We start from the raw sequence: 9248 nt of genomic DNA, 5'->3' as shown, positions 1-9248 counted from the left end.
AAAGTAACTGATTTGACTAGTAGGAAAATACCCTATACTTGAAGTGTGCGAAAGGGAGGCCATCACGTATATGTTCATTTTATGAATGCGAAAGAGGCAGACAACAAATTCTAAAACGTTTCCGCTCTTGGATTTTCGTAAGGTAAGTAGGCTGCAAAATATGAAAAGCTGCTTGTAGGAGACCGATATAGTCTACCAGGTGTCACCAAATAGCGGACTGCGGTTCGGATCCGGAACGCCGACCTATTTGCTCATTTAATAAACTTAAGTATAAATGTACCGCGATGGTAATTTTATTTGAAAAACCAGACCCCTGAAGAAACTAATTGATGAGCCCTGTAAACGTACAAACGTACGTTCGTATTCTGTGTTCTGTGTACGTATGTGTTAATGTGTACATATAAACGTATTCATTCACCCCATACATTGATTTTCACTTAAACAGTAACTGTCTAGACTAAAACGTAAATGAACGTGTACGTTCGAACGAATCGAAGGCAGTAGGCAGGTAATTCCAACTTCGTAATCAAGTTACTTCTCGTTAACAGTTCACTTCGCGAAATGCAATGTGATTTTTGAGCGAGAATTCTTTTAACGTTGTAAGGCCTCTCAAAATATTACGTAAGGCTAATCAGAAATGTTACGTTATTCGTAGCAAATATTTTTTTGAATGTGTAATAAGTTTGAAGTCTAAGGATAAATCACAGTTCTCAAATGGCTTTTATGTTTGAAAATAATTGATGTGTGCAAAAAGGAAGCCGACACGCATAAGATTGAACATTTCATGAGTATGAAAGAGGCAGATTACAAATGAAAAAACGCGACCACATCGACCGCTTTTAATACAGTTGTCAATCGCTCTCGCAGACTTCCAAGATACAGGCTCAGCCTAGTTTGGAGTCTGATAGATATATTCTGCACATGTATAAGTACAACTCTTTTATGATAATAAATTATTTGTATTTGTATTTTTTTGTATCGCTTGAATGCACCAAAACGTAAGGTTGGCGGACTGGAAAATACGAAGAGCTGTATTCAAGAGATACTTACGTCGGGTCATAAAATTAGCAAGAACCGTAAATGGCTCAACAATCATGGAGCGTTACTGTACATCGTATATCTGTAGGAAAAATGGTGCTCTGGAGTTTGACAGCTTAAGAAAATGGCGCTGTACAGCACCATGTTTTAAATTGTCAAACGTCATTTTTAGGGTTCCGTAGCCAAATGGCAAAAAACGGAACCCTTATGGATTCGTCTTGTCTGTCTGTCTGTCTGTCCGTGTATGTCACAGCCACTTTTTTCCGAAACCATAAGAACTATACTGTTGAAACTTGGTAAGTAGATGTATTCTGTAAACCGCATTAAGATTTTCACACAAAAATAGAAAAAAAAAAACAATAAATTTTGGGGGTTCCCATACTTAGAACTGAAACTCTAAAAATTTTTTTTCATTAAACCCATACGTGTGGGGTATCTATGAATAGGTCTTCAAAAATGATATTGAGGTTTCTAATATTTTTTTTTTCTAAACTGAATAGTTTGTGCGAGAGACACTTCCAAAGTGGTAAAATGTGTGTGTCCCCCCCTACCCCCCTGTAACTTCTAAAATAAGAGAACGATAAAACTAAAAAAAATATATGATGTACACTATCATGCCTATTAAAAAATCATTATTTGTCTCTTTCATAAATTTTTTATAAAATTTTTCTTGTAACTCCTTGTTGTTTTATAGCCTCCTTTGTCATGTATATATTTATTTGTTATTTATATAATGTTTATATAGTAATAAATGTAGTATATTTTTATTTCTTATATTTGTAGTATACAGGGTGGAAAGGCACGACGATCCTTTCCGGAAATGGGAGATAGTTTAGCCTAAGCTCTATATTTTCTCCATAGAAACTATGTTAATATGGGCAACCGTTTCTAAATTATGACCTTTTAAACATCCACGCAAAAAACTACTTTGTTCTAACCCTAACAGGTGACAGGGTCAATGAACTTACTTGTAAACAATCAGTATTCGACAGGAAATTATGCTAATTTGTTGCCATCTAACCATTTTTAGGTCTGCTTACAGCACGGTAAGAATCATTGCAGGATTTTCGCTTTCTTAGTGGTTCCACTTGTTCAATACTTGAATGAAATAGTTATGTTATTCCTTAATATTAATAATACTAACCACAACATTGTTTACAACGACAGTTCAAATGGTGACATTGACAACCACTCAAAAGTACGCAATCGTCTTATAAATATCTCAGGCGGCTTAGCACGGTCGCGTTTCTATCCCTTGTCACCATGCCTGTCACGTTCTAACAAGTATGTAAGTGCGAAAGGGACGCGCATAGTGATAGTCGACAAAAATGGAACCGTGCTGAGCCCGCTGGTTTCCTTGACTGATAAAAACTTAGAGGATATAACCAACGGAGACGCCATGTCTAAAATCGTCGGTACAAAATAGTCTGCCGTTTTTTGCGGGGGAGGGGCACATCAAATGTATAGGTACGTCATGTCAGATAAACGTCAGTCCATACATATGGTTGACAAGTTGTTGACCATTGGCCGCCTATTTTCGACAGAGGGGAACGCCTGTTAATGGCGGCTCCATTGTTAATTACTCCGAGGATAAAAAGGTTTTAGTTTCTTAACACGTTTCACAAAATTATTTTCGAATAATTGGAAACTATTTAAAATAATAAAAAATTACATGTAGGTTGTGTTAGTTGCACCAAATGAACTTGCAAAAATGAAATACTAAGAATAAATCAAGAATAAATACTTCTTCAATACCAAACTAACAAACCTTCTTGCGTGGTAGGAAATAGACAAGACGTCTGATGTTTGAAATTAAATTTTCATTGAACTATACTTATTAAATGTCATATTCTTCAAATAAAAATGTTAGATGCTCGTGGCTATTTAAATTTGTGGGGCTGTGTAAAAGATATGGTGTACCAAACCAAACGGAATGTGAAACTGCGGACGAAATGAGACAAAGGCTAATTGGTGCTTTCTGCGGAGGATAAATGACGAAGAGCATACACTATATCGCATGTGCATCGACATACTCGGGTACGGGCTGCGGCGGCGTTGTAATACACGGAGGTACATTTGAACACCGTATGTGAAAAGAAGATAGTATTAAATATTGGAAAAAAGTAATTATCTAAGAAAGTAATAAAATTGTTTGTAATATTTTTGCATGCATTTGATTTATTTGACATTTATGCGTCATTCATACATCATTGCGATACTGTCAACGATCGGAAAAAAGTGTAAAGTCCCGAGCTTTCCCGACGGAGATCCTTAATCTAGCCGTCATGTGCACATGCTATAGGGTTATCACCACAGTTAAAAAGTAGTATTTTTGCAATTTTTATTTTTTACTCAATTAACGATTCTTACCATTACCAATAGTCTCTGTATCACTTAAACGACCTAATACTTCCGGGAAGGATCGTCGTGCCTTTCCACCCTGTATGTATTTTATTTTTATTATTTGTTTTGTTTTCGCACCACCCGTTAACCTGAATTTGTTTCGCCTTCTCACTATCTGAAGGTTGTCTGGAAGAGATCGCTGTTTAGCGATAAGTCCGCCTGTTGTTACCTACATATTTGTACCTGTTCATACTTTTGTACCATTTCTTTTGTAGTGTGCAATAAAGCATTTTATTATTATTATTATCTTTATTTATTTTTCGTCTTAAGTTAGGGTTTTTATAATATGAATATAAAAGTAAAATATAAAAACACTTACAAAACGATAAAAAATACATATAAACACATTATAAAAAACCTAACCTAGGGTGCCGCCAGCAGCGGGGCAAGGCCCAAGCTACCGGTGGTCAGGGCTGCAGAGAGAGGAACCGGCGGACTATCCGCGCCGTGTCCAAGATCACCGCCTTCTGCAACTGACCCTTGATCCAACCACCTAGCGAAAGCCTCTCAAGATGTTGGTCGAGACTCTTCGCTATTAGACCGTTCATTTATTATTATTATTATTATCATGCAAACTTCCACCGAAAATTAGTTTGAACGAGATCTAGTAAGTAGGTTTTTTTTAATATGTCATAAATCGCAAACCGCAATTTTATTATGTTACTTGCTGCTACGGAACCCTTCATGGGCGAGTCCGACTCGCACTTGGCCGCTTTTTTTTTGTTTGCTGTCTACTCCACCCGACTTTTATTTGAATAAAAAGCCAGAACCCCTAGGGGTACACTAGTGTCAATTTCATTCGATAGCGTGACGTTTGCGTTCTGACGTGAAGCGTTCTTCTGTTCTGTTGTGTTTTTGTATGGCATTTTGAACAGCGCGCCAAGCGGGACGTTTTGGAAACTCAAAATGACACTTAACGCAAACGCGTACGTCACGTCACTTGAATGTACAGTCACCTGCAATAATATGTTACACAACGAAGGCCGCTAAAATATCTGACACGATCTTATTTGTAGAGCCATAAGAGCGTGTACATATTTTTGCGGCGTTCGAAGAGTAACATATTATTGCAGGTGACTGTACACTAGGAGTACTGTTCCTAAACACCGCCTGTACAAATAACGGCAATGGAATTTATCCATGAACTTTACTGTACCTAGACTTGATTTAGGTTGTTAACGCACGGGTGCCGTTCTGCAGAGATTTACCGGAGCACTGGCTGGACATAAAAATCCAGCTTGATTAATAGTCTAAAAACTTTATAACAGTGACTAGAGCTGTACGTTTTTGTTTTTCAGAAAGACTGCAAAAATTCTGAAAATGGAAAATCGCATTGAAAGGTTAAAAACAATATGTTGAGTTTAATATATCGAAATTTAGTTAAATAGATCTGATGGAAAATGAGTTATTTTATCACAATAAATTATTACCTACAAAAAAATTATTAAAATAATAAAGTTATATTTTTAACTTATAAAATGTCAAATGGTACCATTTGATTTTTTACATTTTGCAAAAAAATTGATTATATTGCAATTTGCAACTATAAACGCAATATTTTACTATCAAAATCACAATTTTATTGATGAGCCGTCGGCTTCAACTACATCAATCAAAATTTCATTTGACAAAGCGTGTTTTAGTTTTCGGGCGGCTAGAAGATAAGGCTCTATCTGAATAAACTTTTTCTATTTTATTGTAGTAGGTGTCATTGTATAACAGCCCGACTATACCCGCTTAGTTTACGACGGACAGACTGCCCGCCTGGGATGTCAGCGTTTTATTTTCGACGTACATTTATTTCTAGTTGCAGTAAAACTAACGTTTCTGGACAATGGATATTGTATTTTACTGAAATTATAGTGTGAAATAATAAAAGGTGCATTGGGATAACTACGAAAGGATGACTCACACTAGACCGGGCCGGGGCCGGGCCTTCCGGCGCTTCATTTTCTGTGGAAAGTACCACGTGATCACCGATCAGCCGTCATAGAAAATTACACGTCGGACGCCTCGGCACGGGCCCGGCCCGGTCTAACGACACACGTTCATCACATAATCTTGAAAATGGCAAAAAGTACACCGCAACGCAACTTACTAAAGGCATCTTTCTTACTGTTGCTACAGCAGAAAGTCCATCTAGTTTAGTAGATATTATCCAATTTTCATAATTACATTCTGAAAAAAGGAACCGCTAATTTGTTTAACGGTCAATAATTTACCCTGAATATCGAATCCTCAAAATACAAGGAAACTCGCCCGAAACCAGAACAATTAAAAATAAATTAACGTTAAAATGTTTATCCTCGGTCCGCAGACCATCTCTCTCAGACTGTGTAAATAATTGTAAAAATCCTATTAGTCTTTTGCAAACAGATATATTGATTTTTATTAGGTATTTATTCACAGATAGATTGGCGAGAAAGTACAAACAACAGGGTACAGTACAAAAGAGGGGAGGCCTTTGTCCAGCAATGGGACACTAAATTAGATTAAACTAAAAACAATATTCACATTAAAAAAAAAAAAAACTTATGTTAATATACCTAATCAATGCTAGATTTTATATTTGTATGTATTATGAGACATTATTATTGCATTAATTTTGTGTGATTACAATTTTTATTGAATATTCTATTGCAATTTTGTATCTGTAAAAGTGTAAAGTGTCTAAGCGCAATAGTTATATATGCCGAAAAAACAATAATTTTAAATGCCGAAAAAAACAACTAAAAATTTTAAAATAAAAAATAATGAAAAATTTCATTAAAAAATATAATGTTTAATTTTAAACACTAGTTTCACAACTGCTTATATTGTGTTAAGTACCCGTGATTTCTCTTAATATAATTATTGTATACTGCATCTAATACGTAAGTGACCTGTTCCTCAAGTATACATTAAATTTAAATAATAAGTAGAAGCTGTTAGAAACAGGGAAATGCACGCCTTATTTCCCTGCGGACTGTTCATAATTTAACCCGACTCAAAGAGAAACAATCTAAAGCTCATTTTAATGGTAATTTTAGTATGGAGTAATATATTCAGTTTAACTTTAATACTTAGGAAGGTAAAAGGAAATACAATTAGTTGTACTCAAGGGTATTAGGGTTTTATAAATATTTAATTTTTATTATGATTATTTGATTGTTTTATATTTTTTAATTATTTTAATGTATTATTATTATTGTTTACAATCTGACGATATTTTTGTGAATTCATGTTATTTGGAAACATTATGACATTTATGACATTGTTAAATATCATGTAATTTTCAATAAGAAATAAATTAATCTAATCTAATCTAATCTATTAAACACGGGTCACGTTACTATAGAAGTATTAGAACAAATTAAATTATTTTCAGAAAATATTTACCTATAATTTAATTTGTTCTAATAGTATTGATTGGCAGCGCCATCTCTCTCGCTAACTCGGTATCACCTGAGATGATCCAGTTAGAAGGTCCGAACCATACTGTTCTACCTTAGGGATGGCCAGGGGGCACCATAAGCCTTCAGTAAGAAGTGCATATACTTGGGGCCCGATTCGGATTTTGAAATAGACATCTATTAGACATATTTCAGACATCACCAAGATACGATAACGATATGTTTAAGATCTAACCTGTCAAATTTGACATTTGCGCGATTCTGGAGATACTGTTGAACGATTTCCACAGGATATGACATAGAGATCCAATTCACATCTAATATATATCTTACTCTATCTAACGTAAAAGTGACATTGGTTGCCCGAATTGCGCTGCAAAAGAGAACTAGTTGATATCTTAACTATAACGTAATATCTAGAATGGATCTGGTACGTGTCGTCTCTTGTGAATATCTTGAAGTTCGAATTCGGTGAGGCCCGGTGGCCGAATGGCACAGGCACCTGCCGCGATAGCAGAGGGCGCTGGTTCGATTCCATCCTGGGGCACTGGAGGCCTTGGTCACTTTTTCTTAGTACATGACATTTATTTCAGTTTACGGGTCACGTTGTATGGAATTGTCATATAGTGACCAATTTTGATTGCTAGTCAATTAATGTTGATTGAGATTATAAAATATTTTTCATGTATGTAGCCCATTGATAGGAAAGTACCTATCTGCAGAATTGCACAATAAAGTTGGCCAGTTAATCGCAAAAGGTGACAGTTCAGAACAACTGACAGGCTGTCGTCAGGTGAAACTGGTAATCTGTGGGCCCCTTTATATAACTTTTCATTTCTTATACCTTGAAAGTGGGTCATTATTGTTCTATAAAATATACAGAAAGTGACACGTTTCAGCTCTAGAGCTTTTTACTTTCCAAATGAGTTTTTTTACGCAAAGCGATAAATATTGGTTTTAACACATTGAGTGCTGGGAACCCGCTCGGCAGGTTTGCTGTTCGAAGTCGTTTTCCTCTACAATGCGAAAAAATACTGGATTTGACTACGAGCGTAGCGCTACGAAACGTTGGCAGTGAATATGTGAAATGGATTTATTTATTAAATTTCCATTCTGATATTTAACTCGCCTTCCATAAATAAAAATGGTTACTACTTACCTAAATTGTATATTAAAAGCTCCCTCAAAAAATACTGTAAAAGTTTATACTTTGACAGGTTTTTTTTTTAATACTCATGTATTTTACGTTCCTCGTATTCGAAATGAAAAGTAGAGTTCGAGCGCCAAACTACTCATACTTGGACTGAAATGAGTCTCTTACATACCTTGTTTAACAATCTTTGTGCACTTTCTGTACGTCAGTACTAGGTACGAGAATGTATTCTTTGGCAGCTAAGGTATCTTAGAATAAATATTTTTCCGCTGAACAAAAATCTTATATACCTACGTGGAGCATTGCAATGTTTGCAATTTTGGATTTCTGTTGAAATGCAATAAGCACAATGCTTTTCTTTGGCTCGCATGCCTGTCTTGTTTCAAAGGGTTAAACATCTCATTACTTTTAGTAAGTTTTAGATAAAACATTCTACCGGAAAGAGGGGATTTACCTATGCTTTCAACAGGGACAAGTAAATGGGAAAGACTGTCAATCCTCAGGCAAAATGCGCTTTGACCTCCTTTGAAGTTCATATTACATCTGGGGGCCTAGCCAAAATGACAATCGTTGATAGAAAACACCAATTAAAAGTTAAATAATTCTGTTGTTATCCCGATACATTTGTGACGTTCTCAATCAAAAGGTACCACATTGTCGGTTGTCGATAAGGTTGATTTTCAATACAAGCTATATGGAAATAGCGCCTTATTGACAACCGACAATAAGTACCCTTTTGGTTCAGAATGGCACATTTTTCTTTTGGTTAAGCGTTTATCGACGTACGATTCTAATCTTCTTGTCACTCAGTTGTCATTGTCATCATCTCCGACTCTGGAGGTTTTTTCAAAGTTTACAAATTGTAAAGGCCTCTAGTCCTTCAAAGATTGCATTTACCTGGGAAATTGGGACTGGTACCGCCCTATGGGTCGCCTAGGCGTTATGGCGCTCGTGTATCTCGCTCGTAAGTAGGTACTCATACAGTAGGGACCCTTTACATCTCCAAATTTAATGAATTATTAACCTTTGAGACTATACATTTCTGTTATATTGTACGACCGAAAGTTGTAATTTACGACCCAATTTGTACCTTGTCACAGTGACAATAGTATGACATCTCTAGAGACTTTCATATTGATTGTCACTGTGACAAGGTACGAAATGGGTCATAAACACAAAACAAAGATTCACGCGCTCATTCTTTCTTCCGTGGTCATAAATTAAAACTTTCAACTTACCTATTATTTATTTAAATAGTTTTA

At 35.7% G+C, this 9248-nt stretch overlaps 1 long non-coding RNA gene across 1 annotated transcript in view; it reads right to left on the bottom strand.

Moving 5' to 3' along the window:
• Positions 1-3644: 3644 nt before the first annotated feature.
• LOC134795333 (uncharacterized) overlaps positions 3645-9248 on the bottom strand; it is a 313715-nt gene continuing 308111 nt past the window's right edge. Inside the window, exon 2 of the long non-coding RNA XR_010144802.1 lies at positions 3645-3705. This is a non-coding gene — a long non-coding RNA (uncharacterized LOC134795333). The remainder of the gene's footprint in view (positions 3706-9248) is intronic.

This window comes from Cydia splendana, chromosome 12 (genome assembly GCF_910591565.1).
Source record: "Cydia splendana chromosome 12, ilCydSple1.2, whole genome shotgun sequence".
NCBI lineage: Eukaryota > Metazoa > Arthropoda > Insecta > Lepidoptera > Tortricidae > Cydia > Cydia splendana.
This window is presented reverse-complemented; position numbering and strand designations above follow the sequence as displayed.